The sequence below is a fragment of the Tiliqua scincoides genome, chromosome 2 (assembly GCF_035046505.1).
Source record: "Tiliqua scincoides isolate rTilSci1 chromosome 2, rTilSci1.hap2, whole genome shotgun sequence".
Taxonomy (NCBI): domain Eukaryota; kingdom Metazoa; phylum Chordata; class Lepidosauria; order Squamata; family Scincidae; genus Tiliqua; species Tiliqua scincoides.
The window spans coordinates 79,298,753-79,312,767 of NC_089822.1; the positions used below are offsets into that span (position 1 = coordinate 79,298,753).

At 42.0% G+C, this 14,015-nt stretch overlaps 1 protein-coding gene across 1 annotated transcript in view; it reads right to left on the reverse strand.

Moving 5' to 3' along the window:
• The window catches only part of BNC2 (basonuclin zinc finger protein 2), a 457,344-nt gene that overhangs the window by 136,391 nt on the left and 306,938 nt on the right, over positions 1 to 14,015 (reverse strand). The window lies entirely within an intron of this gene.

The window sequence follows — 14,015 nt, forward strand, 5'->3', positions numbered from 1 at the left end:
TTTTGGAAGCACTGCCTCAAGAGGTGGCAATGCTTTGTTGCCCCCAATGGACTCTGCTGCACTTGCCGGAGCATGTAAGGCAGAGGTAGGGCTGGGGGGGCTGAAACTGGGCAGGAAGAGGGGAGGAATGAGGGTGACGAAGGAGAGGTGCAGGAGGGATGGCTCTGGCGGTGATGGCACACACCTCTTATCCCCTCTTTTTGCAGCCTCCCCCATCCCTTTCTTCTTGTCTGACTTGCACTAGCTACAGAGCTGGCACTGGACTGAGGAGATATATTGCTGTGCAGGGTACTTATGGAGGGATAAGGGGAAACAGAAGAAACTACCACACCATAGAAAAATATGAATACTTGGGGCATGGAACAGCAAAGATTTGCCTGCTTATTTCAACAATTCACAAACAACAGATCTAGCTTCCCTCACCTGTAATACTCTTCCCTATCCATACTCCACCTTAGTCCCCTTCCATTCTCAAATTCTTCCCTCTTGTGTTCTTCTCTTCTAAATTCTTTTGTAATTGCTATCCCCTATGATCCTCCCTTAACTGCCCTTATTCAGCAATTATGTCCCAGGTTTCCTGGCAGTGTCAGGTTGCTGTGGGTCTCTTGGTCAAAGCCCTATACTGGATCACCTACAGCACCCTCACCCTCTGATGGTGTATTGGGTGCTACTATTAGTCCTGAGGGTTCAGGGGTCAACCCAATTCTTGTCTGATTTGGCTGACCCATGAAGCTATCCGGGGATAGAGGATGAGAAGATCCTTCCTTCTTTCCTTCCGACTGCAGCAAGACAGTCAGATGAGTGTGTGGGAGTTCTTCTCCAGCCCCAAACCAGAACTAATTCAGGACTATGTACTGAAAGCAGGTATTACAAGTTGCTGAGGAATTATGAACTTCAGCAACATAATTAATTATAATGTAGGCGGGAATGGAATACAAAGGCAGCACATTTGTGCCAATATACAGCTTTAAAGGCATAACAAGCAGCTGGATATTTTGTGAATCATTATTAAACGGAACAAACTGCTTAAACTCTCAAATGCATGGAACAAGACAGAAAGGCTTGCTAAAGCCATCCATTATATTTGATTTTCAAAAAAATATTATTGATTTGTTCTTGGGGTAGGGCTGGGGAAGATAAGAAAAATTATTGCACAGTACACAACATTCTATCAGAATACTGCACACAACATCTCAAATATTTCATCTGGAGAAGGCAGATGTTTGAGGCAAATACACGCAAAGTGGTTTATTTCAGGCATGTTTCTGGGAAGATGCCAAAATGGTGTCATATTTTCCTCTGGAAATGTTTCAGAGTCAATTTTAATGCTTCAGGCTGGTATACTCAAGAGACCCTCTGTATCTTTCACATAGGACACAAAACCATTGTCTTGAGTGCATGCAGTTGCTAATAATTTAAGAGAACTATTTGTTAAGGTAAAGTCATGTGCTTCTTTCATTCAACCTCTGGATTTTCTTGAATGCAAAACAGCATTCTAATAACTTCTCTTCTGCACTGTTGCTTTTTTATTGCTGTTTGTTCTGTGCCCTCCCTACCTATCTGTCTCTCACTATTAGTGGATTGTTAATTGCACTAATTATTATAATTATATATATATATATATATATACACACACACACACACACTTCCCCTTCACCCCTGTAATGTCCATAGCAGGAGGTGGCCCCTTCCCTGGGGTTGTAGGCGAGCGCGAGGTGCTTACCTGGTCCTTGAACAATGGTCGGCGACGGATTAACAGACGGGAGGCGGGTACAGTTGTTTGACACAGGTGGTTTAATAGCATCAGCTGTTTCACATTCATGAGGACTGTTACTTTACAGACCTAAATACATCATGCCAACTTGTGGCGCCGACGTCAGATGGTCCCTGGACCTGACCCTCCCCGTTTCTGGGCGTTCTCAGCACCAGCCTTCAGCTCTGCATCCCTTGGCCTGAGGTCAGGGCTCTTGGAGGATATAACCCTGCTGGTCAGGGTCAGGCTGCCTGGCCTTGGGAGGGCCCCTGCTGTCTCTGCGCTGGTTCCCCAGCCAGCTGGCCCCCACAGGGTATAGTGGGCTTCAATGCCCTGTCTCCACGATCCCATCTCTCTAGGGGTCGCCCTCTGTGTCCAGGAAGGTCCTGGGTCAGGGAAGTCTCCCTCCCAGCCTCCTCTTTCCAGGGCGGATCCCCATCCCCTGCCTCTGGAGGCCTCTCTCCTTTCCCTTAGGCAGGGATGCTGCTTTCCCTCTGGCTTTCCTTGGGCCTTACTCCCCTCTGGAGAGGAGCAACCTCCCTCTTCTCTCTCCAGGCTCCTTATGAGGCCTTTTCCCTCTTGGGCCGGCCCCACCCCTCCTAACCACGTGCCTGCCTGGTGTTCCAAACTGGTCCTTATTCCTCCTCCCAGGTAGGCCTCTGTACGGGACCCCAGTCCTGCGAGTACTTGGGTTTTACTCCCGAGGAGGCCTCCACCCCGGAGAAGACCCCTGTTCCTGGGGAGCTCCCAGCCACCTGGGCTGGATCCTGGTGACAACCCCCTAAATTGTTCCTTCTGACATTCCAGCATCCCTTGTCAGAAACTTGCCAAATTCTAATTAGCCAGATCCTAATCAATTCTACTTGCAAATAAGCCCACCTATTTCAACAGGATATAGGGCACAATCCTAACCCGGTCTACTCAGAAGTAAGTCCTATTTTGTTCAATGGAGCTTACTCTCAGGAAAGTATGGTTAGGATTGCAAGCCATACTTATAATGAAAGGTTTAAAGTACTAAATACAGTGAGATGAAATAAAGACCTTTAAAGCAACAGTTTTTATTCATACTTTATTTTCAGTGTACAATTTGTGCTTCTCAGCAAAGAATGAACATTTACCTAGAACTGTACTTGAATTTTTGATCCTGTACGTAAATAACTGTGGCCACATGTGCAGTTGTCGGGGGGAGATGCTGATAAACACCATTTCTCCAGATGAATCTTTAAAAAAATGTAATTCAGTGGTTGTTGGCAACCTTCAGACTCGAAAGACTATGGTATCGTGCTCTGAATGGTGGTTCTGGAACAGCGTCTAGTGTGGCTGAAAATTCAGCCACACTACTAATTCAGTAGTGAACACAATATTATACACAGAAGAAAAATGTTGATTTTTGTTGTCCACAAAAGCAGATTGTCATTGTCATGACATCCAAATTCCCAAGAGGAAACTTAGTGACAATAGGACACAGATGAAGTGGAAGGCAGTATCTGTGTATAATAAAAGAGAGAGCTTGTGTTTGAACTTAAGGATCCTTCCAGTATCACTTTTCTAAAGTGCAGTTTAGCAGGTTGTGTGTTGCGAAGCTTTACAAAGAGTAACTGTATACAGTAATTGTAACAGTAATTGCCTTTGGTACCTGGAAACAGCTTCATTCAAGTCTCTACAGTCTGTGACCTCTTACTATAGGGCTTTATAATCTTCTTTTCTCTTTTTGCAAATGCCACTTTTGCAAGTGCTATCACTGCAACCAGAGATGATAGCTGTGCCCAGGAGTGGGTGACATCCCATGCAGTTGTCCATGCAATGACTACTCCAGATGCTGCTGCCGCCTGATCACTCCACACTCTCCTTGCACCTATTTTGAAGGGCCATGTTGCTGTTCAGCTACATATCACAACAAGTGCACCAGTGCAACAGTTCATTTCCACTCTTAGTGGAGTCCGCATAGACAGAGCAGAGCAGTGTCACACAGTCATCCTGGCAGTGAGGTCAAATATTAACTGCCATATACAGGCTGAGGCAAAAATTGCACTAGAGCAAATCCATTTAAAAACCCATGTCCTTTTGCTCAGCAATTTAAGAATAGCTTCGCTGACCTTTGTAATGCACACAGAGGCAATCAGTCTTTCTCCAGGGGCTTATGGAAGAGGTGATAATGACTTGCATTCTTTCAAGTGCTCAGGGGGAAAAGAGGTTCTAAATGCCTGGAGAGAGAATGATTGATGGATTGTCAGCTGGCTGCCCTCTCTCGAATTAAGGAGGCTGTTGTTAAAGGACTGTTTTAAAGGACTCTTCTCATTGTGCTGAGATAAAAAAAATCCATGGATAATTAGGTTATACCTGTAATCACTTCCATGACTGCCTCTCTACTACAGTAAGAAAAGCAGTTTTCTTAAACTGTGATTTAAGTTTAAGAAACTTGCATTTTTTCCCTTCTCCAGGGATCATCACATTCCTTCTCATTTGCAGTGGCCATTCGTGTTGAGTCAAATCTATATATAAAAAATCAGTGTATAACAAGGTTCGACCTGAATGGAAATACCACTAGTGGGACATGACCACTGATTGAAAAGTGCTGTTAGTTCATGAAACACATTCATGGTTGTAGATAGTGCTCAAGCCGTAAAATATCCTCAAGTCGGAAGGAAAAGAAAGACTTGTTCTTTTTTATTATACTGTAAAACAGAGGATTGTGGGAAGTTGCTGTTAGACACAGTTAATGGAAGAACCCTTACAGCTGCTCAATACTTGAACTTCATAATTTGCTATCAAAATATAGAGTCAGAATATAGGCAACAACTTCTGGAACTTTTGAATAAAGAATGAACATACAAACAAAAGAAACAAGAAAGGATTTTTAATGTCCCTTTGAAAACACAAACCCCTGCCAAACAATATTGATAAAGATAATGAGCTCATTCCCACAGATTGTAAAGAAACTTTACATATGCCAATTCATACCATAAACAAGCCCTTTGGAGTCGAATTCAAGCTTAACCTACAATGTGCATTCAGCATGCAATGCCAAAGCTAACTTGGCACCTTTGGACTACTAAACTGCAATATAGTACACCATTTTTAACACTGCATTTCTTTTTCAACTGAAAAGGGAAAGAGTTGTTTTGTTTTTCAATTTATATTTTATTGGGGTTTTGAGACACTCTTCAATTCAAAAGAAATTAAATACATAGTGTGTATTAAAATAATGGTAAGCGGTTTTTTCAATTTATCAAGTGCCAGAAAATGCAAAGCTAGATTCTTATTTCATCCATTCCTTAGCCAGTTAGGCTCAGACGTAGCTATGCAAGACCTTCTGCTGACCCAAAACCATTGCCTTAGCTATGTGCACTGGGGGAGTTCCATGAAAACTGTACCTCACCCAAACATATGTCTAATTATGGCACACACACCAGCCTAGCTTGTAATCAAGCTGTGATTCTAAAGGAAAATGCTGTTCAATTATGTCATGGAAGAAAACTTAGCAGCGGACGTGTACATTATCAAGCTGGTGGAAACCCAATGTTGAATACAACAACCATTAGACCCAATCAATGGTATTAGATTACAAATAGATCTCAATGCAATTTAGTATTAAATTTGGGATGGGCAGATTTTCAAATTTACATTCTGTCTTGTGATTCTAACAGTCTCTGCAAAACAGACTAAGGGCACAATCCTAACCAACTTTCCAGCACTGGCATAGCTGTACCAGTGGGGCATGTGCTGCACCCTGCAGTTGGGAAGCAGTCATGGAGGCCTCCTCAAGGCAGAGCAATGTTTGTTCCCTTACCTTGGAGTTGCATTGCCCTTATGTCAGTGCTGGAAAATTGGTTAGGATTGTGGCCTAATACACAAAAGAAAGTACTGTTCAAGAACTTCTGTCTTTCCATTTGTGGCCAAGACTGATAATACCAGTTTGGCATTTAAGCAGGGATATATTATAAATCACCTACGAGTACTCCTCAGGTGCAACCTATATTGCTGACCAACTTGCTCTTTCTTTTTCATATGGAGTGACTATTGCTACTAAGTCTTAAATGGGCCTAGGTGCACAATTCTTTACAGCACAAGCCTAGGCATGTCAAGCCAGAAGTAAGTCCACTGTGTTTAATGGGGCTTACTCTTAGGAAAGTATGCAGCCCAAGTTTCAAAAGAATAGTTGCAAAAGTATTTGACCAGTGTTGATTATACTTCCAGCATGGGCTGCCAAACCCCGGCCCGCAAGCCAGATCCACCACGCCAGAATAATGATTTTGGACAAGACTATAATGAAGCCTTACTCTTCTGTGCCACAGCCAGCAATTTTTGTGCCTGGTCTTTACATAGCCATGCACCAGTCAACCGCTTCCCCAAGAAATCGCCCCAAAAGGCTCTGCCAGGATTTCCAGGAAGAAGCGACTGACCAGTGAGCAGCTATGTGAAGACGGGGTACAAAAACCTATTGCTGCAGCACAGAACAGTAAGACTTTGCCACCACCCCACCCAGAAACATTATTCTGAAGCACCTTGGGCTGCGGTTTGAAGCCGCTGTTCTATGTTTTTTTCAAAGGCCCAGTCCTATTCTTGAGATAGGTTAGCCTATCTCCACATATGGTGGTGCAACAACAGCCTGGTAAGCAGATGGATTCACCGCAGATACTGGCACGATGTTGGAAAAACGCAGCACTGACATATCTTGGACGTCACTTGGATGCCAGTGCAATTCCACCGGTGGAGAGGTTGAAACAGGGGAGTTTGGGGTATGGTATTGGAGGATTGTGGGACTAAGATGAGCCAATGTACATCATATAATAACCCCATTAAGACAATGGACATGCCCCTGACACCAGAAAAATGTTGTGCCGATGACACAGTCTACACAGGTAGGAAAAAAGGAGAAGGAAAAATGGCAGAAAATTGCATCTCCTGCCACCATCCTGCCCTGCCCACTGTCCTATGAGGGAACATAAGACTCAGACTAGATTTTGTAATCTAACACATCAGACCAACCCAGTAGTAAAGCCCCTGCCAGAGAGACTACAGCTCAGATTATGAGATGCACAGCATTGGGTCACACCTCTGTGGTCTTTCAAAAGGGAACTGTGGTGATGGGAACCATAGTGAAAGGGTACTTGGTGCACAAAGGGAGCACTTTGCACAGAATGTATGGCAGGGAAGTTTGGTGTCTTCTGAGAATTCTGATGGCAGGCCTCCTGCATGTCTGTCCCTACATAACTCCACCAAGAGACACTCAACTGGAACTTCTACCTCACCAACCCAACAGGTGTGTTTGTGTGACTGGGATGAGGAAACTGGAACCCTGAGAGCAGGTGTTGTTAGCTGTTCTTTGCTTTAGCCCCTTTGCTGCTGATGCCACTGAGAGTCCTGTTGGAGGTAGGGGTGATATGGTGTTCTTGTGTCATGTTGTGTGTGGTGTCATTAGAGCATCTTCTCATGGTTGATGTAGTGCCTGTATCTGTATTGCTCATCAACAGTGGCTGGTCCCCCAGCAGTGCTGGTCCCCCAGCAGTGGCCACTCAAGGGCCTTGCACCTGTCCTTATCCTCTGCTTAGTTCACTTGGCTGCTAGCATTGGGGCTGACTGGATGCACCAATTGGCTGGATGCAGCGACTTCATCGCAATGATGAAATATGGATGTCATACGAATGACTTGCCAACATCAAGGCAATGACACAGACATCACACAGATGATGCACTTTCATAGCAGTGGCACACAGGCATCACACAGATTATGTCAGGGTGATGAAATGCCAGTGTCACAGTGATAATGTTCTGCCATTATGATGCTGCTCTGTGGAAAACAGGCTGTGCTGGCTCTGTGGAAAACAGGCTGTTGCCATAGATGCTGGGTGTGTTACCAGGAAGGGCTGCACCAGTGATGCTTTGCCTGGACAGGCTTGGTACTTGGTGCACTGGCATCAGTGTGCCATCAGTGTGGCATTGCCAGGACAGGCTTAGGATATGATGGGGACTACACTGGCGGCTATACAATGTTAATGTGGTGTCTGAAAAGGATTGGGCAGTAGAGCTCTAAAAGTACAGTATGGTTTGAATTTTTCCTGTGGTTTAATCTTTAATACTATAGCGTTCCAAGGGCACAATCCTATCCTGCACTGGAACACACAAGCCAAGAGGCTTGCACTGCATCCAGTGCAGGATAGGGGCCAGAAGCGACTCAGCCGGAGGCAAGGGGAAACTTTTCCCCTTACCCCTGGGTAAGGGCCACTAGCACCTGTGGGAAGCTGCTCCATTCTCCCCGCGAAAAGGGGTTGGGATCCAGCATAACTACCGGATCCCAGCCCCGCCTCCCACTCCCTGCCCACCCCCGGGCCACCCACAGCCCACCCTCCCCCTGCCCCTTCCTCCCCCTACCTCTTCCCTGTCCCCCGCCTATCTTTTGTCCTTGTGTCAGCCCAGCTGGGCCGATGCAAGTGTCTGAGAGGAAGCCGGTGCTGAGGCTTATGTCAGCCTCTGCAGGTCGGTGCTTCTTGGAGCGCCAGCCCAGCTTCCTCTTGAGGAGGCACAAATGTGCTTTGGTCCAAGGGCGTGTTTGGATTGTGCCCCAAGAGTAGGTGTTTAAATCTTGCAGATAATATTGCTCACTCATCTCCTTGCTCTCCCTTACTGAAGACAGAAGTGGCGCCTCTGAATAATGCCAATAAAGTAAGGTGGGGAGCAAATTTGTATTCCCTTACCCAAACCATATCAAAAACTCTTCAAGTAGTACAAATTACCTTTGAATACTAACACACACTCTTAGCAAGCTCTAGCACACAGAAAGTACATCTCCTTTGCCCATTATCCTTGGAAAGAATGTTTAAGCTACCTTCTATTTGATGCTACTTTTTGCCCTTCAAAATGTCCAATCTAGCTGGAAGGAGATGTTACCCAATGATGGGTTAATATATCATTATCTGGAGAAGGATATAAATGTTCTCAGAAGCCAGGAATCATCCCCACCCACCCTTCAGGTCAAACAGTCAAGAACTGGAGTTCAAGTGTTTTAGATGAATATCCTGAAAGAGTCACAGCAGCAGATACGAAAGGGTATCCTCTGAGTATTTCAATTTTCCCCTCTTCCTTCTCCTTCAATTTAAGACTTGTGTTAGGTGGTTAAAATGTTTGTCTTCTAGTTACCAAAAAGTGTGCAGAATGAAAGCGTTATCACAGTATTTTCAGAAACAGAAATAACAAATTTATTTTATTTGAACTCTGTATTCTATTGAAAATAAAAATAAGCCAAGTGAACCTCTTCCAAATTCATTTGGGCTGCAATCCTATAAATACTTATGTGGGAGTAATTCCCAGTGAACTCAGTGGTGCTTGCTTCTGGGTATCCATGCATAGGATTGCGCTGCTAGGCTCTAAAAAGAGAGATGCATATCCTTCTAATTTGCAGCTTGCATGCACAGATGCTCACAATTAGTATAAACAATTCTAATCACTTTAAAAAAAAATTAAATGAGCATTAATAATACGTGTTCTGGACATAACAAAACAAATTGTTGTTTCTGAATGCAGTGCTCCAGAATGTTTTTCCAACATGCTAAAAGGAGTCCCACTCTTAACTGAGTTGACATGGAATTAAAAGGCTATTACAAAAACAGTCAACAAAATCTTCATTAATTTCTATCTCTATGATCTGATCCCAAGGTGAGAAATTTAGACCGCTACTGGGTTTATGTAGCCGAAAGCAGAAATACAGTTTGTTCATGTATGATGCTTGCTGTCTGCAATTTTTTTATCCCTCTGCAAAACTTTGAACCTCATCCAGCTTTGACACGCTGCCTCTTCAGTTAATAACTATCAAGTTTCCCCTTGTCTCCTGTCTACTTTTCTTTGAGGCAATTGCGCACTCAGCATCCCGAGATAATAACACACATCTATAAGATAAAAGCAATGGCATTAATGTAATTGTCTGCCTCTTTCTCTTTAGCCTAATCTTTTTTTTCTGTTCAGTTTTGACTGCCTGTGTGACACCTGTTTTTGTCTCCTCTGATCCTACGACAGGTTTTCCGCTGACAAGGTTTTTGCCTGACAGAGATTCTGCCAGACAAGAACATAATAAAATATGAAGAACTGCTTGTCAGAGTTTCTGCCAATGCTTGCATGAAATAACAAAAAAAAATTCTGAATTTTTTTAAGGGGCCCTGTGATGGTCGCTTTTGGCCTGTCGGGAAAACAGTTTCCTTCGCCAATTCCTCCAAGCTAAACAGGTGTTTTCTTTTATGTTTTACCCACTTTTCTTTCTCTCTTTTTTAAATGCTCTGTGGAAAACATAAGTATTTTTTTTTTTAAAGCTTTGTCTTAAAATTCTGCTCACAAAACAAGCAACTTTGAATATTCTGCATATTCAACAAGGGGATTTTTTAAACAAAAAAACTTAAAATATGAAAAAAAAATTTCCATTGTTAAAGCATTGCTTTCTTGGATTTTACATGCACAAGAACACAGAAACTGCAATGAAATGTCTTAGCTTCCACAGGCAATAACTTATTTCATCAGATGCATGATGTATACTAAAAATAGATGAAATATGTACAAAAAGATACAAAAATGGAAGATAAAAAATATCAAGAGTACCAAATACATGCTAATTCTTGGTGTGTAAATAGGCAAAACTGCAAATTTGCCCTATTCAAAGATATAAATCATACTCAAAGGTGTACCTTGCTTAATACAGTGATAAAATTTATTTTTCATTCCATGCCAAATAGCATTTGTGGAAGAATTTTTTTCCCCCCAGTAAAGACCTAAATGACTTTTCCCAACTTTGATTCAAGCTCTTTTTTAAATTCATCTCTGGATATTTATTTGTATTATTTTTATCATTGTTTAATCTTTTTTTTTAATATGTTGTTTTATTTTATTATATACCAACATATTTTAAAAAAAGATTAAACAATAAAAAAAATATCCAGAGATGATAAAAAAAAGACTTTGGATTAAAGTTGGGAAAAGTCATTTATGGAGAACTCATATGGAGAACAGAAGATTGATTTTCAATCACTGAATTTATGTGCAACCCTCCTACTACCATACTGGAGGAAGTCAATGGCAGGCTTTGCTTAGACCAGTGTTTCAGGTCCGGACTCACTAGGTGGGTCGTTAGCCAATTTCAGGTGGGTCCTCATTCATTTCAGTATTTTATTTTTAATATATTAGACTTGATGCTACCCTGGTAAGTGACTACATTTGGGGAAATGTCACAGATCTGTACGTTTAACAGGCTACTATGAAGATGCTTTTAACAATGACATTCAATGGGACTTACTCCTGGGTAAGTTTGGGTAGGACTGCAGCCTAGGTTTGTTAAAAACATTTTCCTGCTTGATGATATCACTTCCGGTCATGACATCACCTCTGGTGGGTCCTGACAGATTCTCATTCTACAAAGTGGGACCCGGTACTAAAGGAGTGAGAACCACAGGCTTAGACACTACTGACCAGCAGATTTCCCTGAACCACCAAACCATCTAGGCAAAATGTGTAACCCAGGTCATATATGTTATAGAGGGGTATACAATGACATATCAGCCTACACCAGCAACCATGGGCTTCTGGGCAAAGTCTAGCCTCCACTGACACTGAACCGTCTTCTATTTGATATGTGGGGGGCCCTTATATGCAGGGGTTCTGTTTCTGGATTCCTGCAGATATGGAAAACAGTGGGTATTGAAACTTGCAGGTTTTTAGACCCCTATCCTCTGAACCTGGCTGGAACCAGGCTCTGGTTGGGTCCGGAGGGTTTTCTGGTGCCTACAGAGGCCGCATGCGGCCACTTGCAGCTGCTGCAGGTCTCAGAATGCCCGAAAAAGCAAAAAGAAAAAGTATGAGTGACGTTTTTATTGTCTTATAAGGCATTATGAGTTCTAGGAAACCCCCAGAGGGCTTCTGGTTGCACACGGCCTCTGAAGGTCTCAGAAAAATTTTCAGTTGGGCTTGGAGGGTGTGGGGGTCATTTGGCACCTGCGGATAACTGAAATCTGCGGATGCTGAACCTGCAGATAACGCAGGCCCCTAGTATTCATATTCCACTCTTCTCACAAGGAGCTCAGGAAAACACACATGATTGTATCCACTCCTATTTTACCCTCACAACTTTATGAGGTATGTCAGGCTAAGACAGGGTCTCCTAACTTTTCAGTATGAGGGCCACATAGTATATTTTACACATTTTTGCGGGCCAAAAAGAATCAGTTTTATAAATGAATGAATGAAATTTAAATGAATGAATAAGTTTTACTTGAATCTTTTTTTTGTAATCTGATTCGGAACAAAAGAGAAAAGTTGCAATTACAAAGAAACAACTTGCTTAACTGAGAAATGATATATAACGAGTAAAAATGACAAACATTAGCAAATGCTCTGACAAACAAAGTTGTTGCGGGCTGGATAAAATCTTGTGGCAGGCTGGATGGGCCTCCAGGTCATCATTTAGAGACCCCTGGGCTAAGAAATAGCACATCCGATGAGGTTTATGGCTAAGCAGGGATTTAAACTTCTAGCAAAACACACTCTAACAAATACAGCCTGCTGGCTGTCTCATAGTGGTGAAAGCAGTAGAGATGACTAAACACAAATAGGGACTGTAAACTGTTCAGTGAACACATGCACAGCCTAAAGATTTGATTTTTTCTTTGTATAACAGAGTGCATATTCAGCCCTTCTCCTATTGGTTAGCTGTTCATTCATGTGAACATGACCAAAGCAGAGTTACTCTCCCTGTAGTAGCTCAGTCCACCAAAAATCAACTTCCTTTCAACTAAACCAAGCAAAGGAGAGCTCTAGAATATCTTTTCCTTATGGGGAATATACATCTGTAAAGCAAAATATTGGTGACCAGCACACAAGTAAGCCATAGACTCCTAAATACCAGTATTATTATAAATTATCCTTATAGTGGTAACTGTTGATTGCCTTTGTTCATGCAGCCTGAGTGTGTAGCATACGTGCTGCCCAATGAAATATCCTATGTGCACTGCTGGATAAATCAATAGTGATTTCAAGCATCATAATTAGAGGAATATAAGTTAATTAAGGTAGTTTTACAGAGCACCCCCTCATAACTGACACTAGCGATGCTGTTATAAAGTCCATAAGATATGACAATACTCAGGTCATGATTATCCTTTTTAATTACCCAACCTTTGTGCCCTGCAACTAAACAGGACACTTGTGCGCGATTGTCATAAAGTTCATCTACTGTGACCGTTTCACACTTCAGCCCCAGATTAAATATACTCCAGCAAATTTGACTGCAGTCAATTAGACTGTAATTAGAGAAATCTTTAGCATTGTTAAGGGTACAATCCAGATTACATTTCCTATTTGTGAAATTCAAATGGGAATGGGATAATTAAGAAACCTTGGGGGGTCTGCACAGCTAAACTGGGGTGAATTCCTTAGTAAAAACAATGTAGATGTAAGCTAATGTAAATTTCCTTGTCAGGAGAGAAGTTAGTGTTTGCTCCATCAGTTTTCAAATTCAGTATTCAGCAACATAGATAGTATAGTGATCCAAGCCAATGAAAGGAATATATGAAGCTCTATAATCAAATGTTTCTGTTTCAATTGTATTGTGTTATATATCAATATAGTAGTAGAGTATGTTTCACATACAACATTTACAGTTTGTATTCTGTTTAACCCGGCGAACCTAGCTTAATTAAGATGTTCATATAAACAATTAAGCCTCCTGTAGGACCATTAGGACGAGAAATAAAACTTTATGGTGTAATAAAATGCAATAAAACATCGCAACATTTCATGCACAGAAGCATAAGGTGTTCTTAGAGGCAAGTAGGTTGTTACAATTGTCTAAAATCCAAAGATTTTCAAAGTTCATTATGCAGTCATCACAACTTGTTGCCTATCAGGTGATGACCATGATATTTGCTCTACAATTCTGCAGCACAGGTTATTTGAATTGTATAACTCAGCTTTCACTACAGCCTCTCAGACACTTCATATCATTCAAAGTCTCAAATTTGATTTCATAACTTCGTAATAACCTGAAGATACTCAGTGTGGGCTTACAACAGACAGTATTCTCATGGATCTTGCCCATCTTAAAAAAAAAAAAATCAAATACCACTACTATTTGCTTATAAAAGAATAATTCTGTGAGGTAACTTAAAAAACATCTAAGGCACATCAGCTTATACAGCAAAGTCTTAAAATATTTTGTAAATTAAAAAAGCTGCATTTTTCTCTTTTACTGGCTTCTCACTCTCAACAGGGATGCAAATCAATGCTGTAT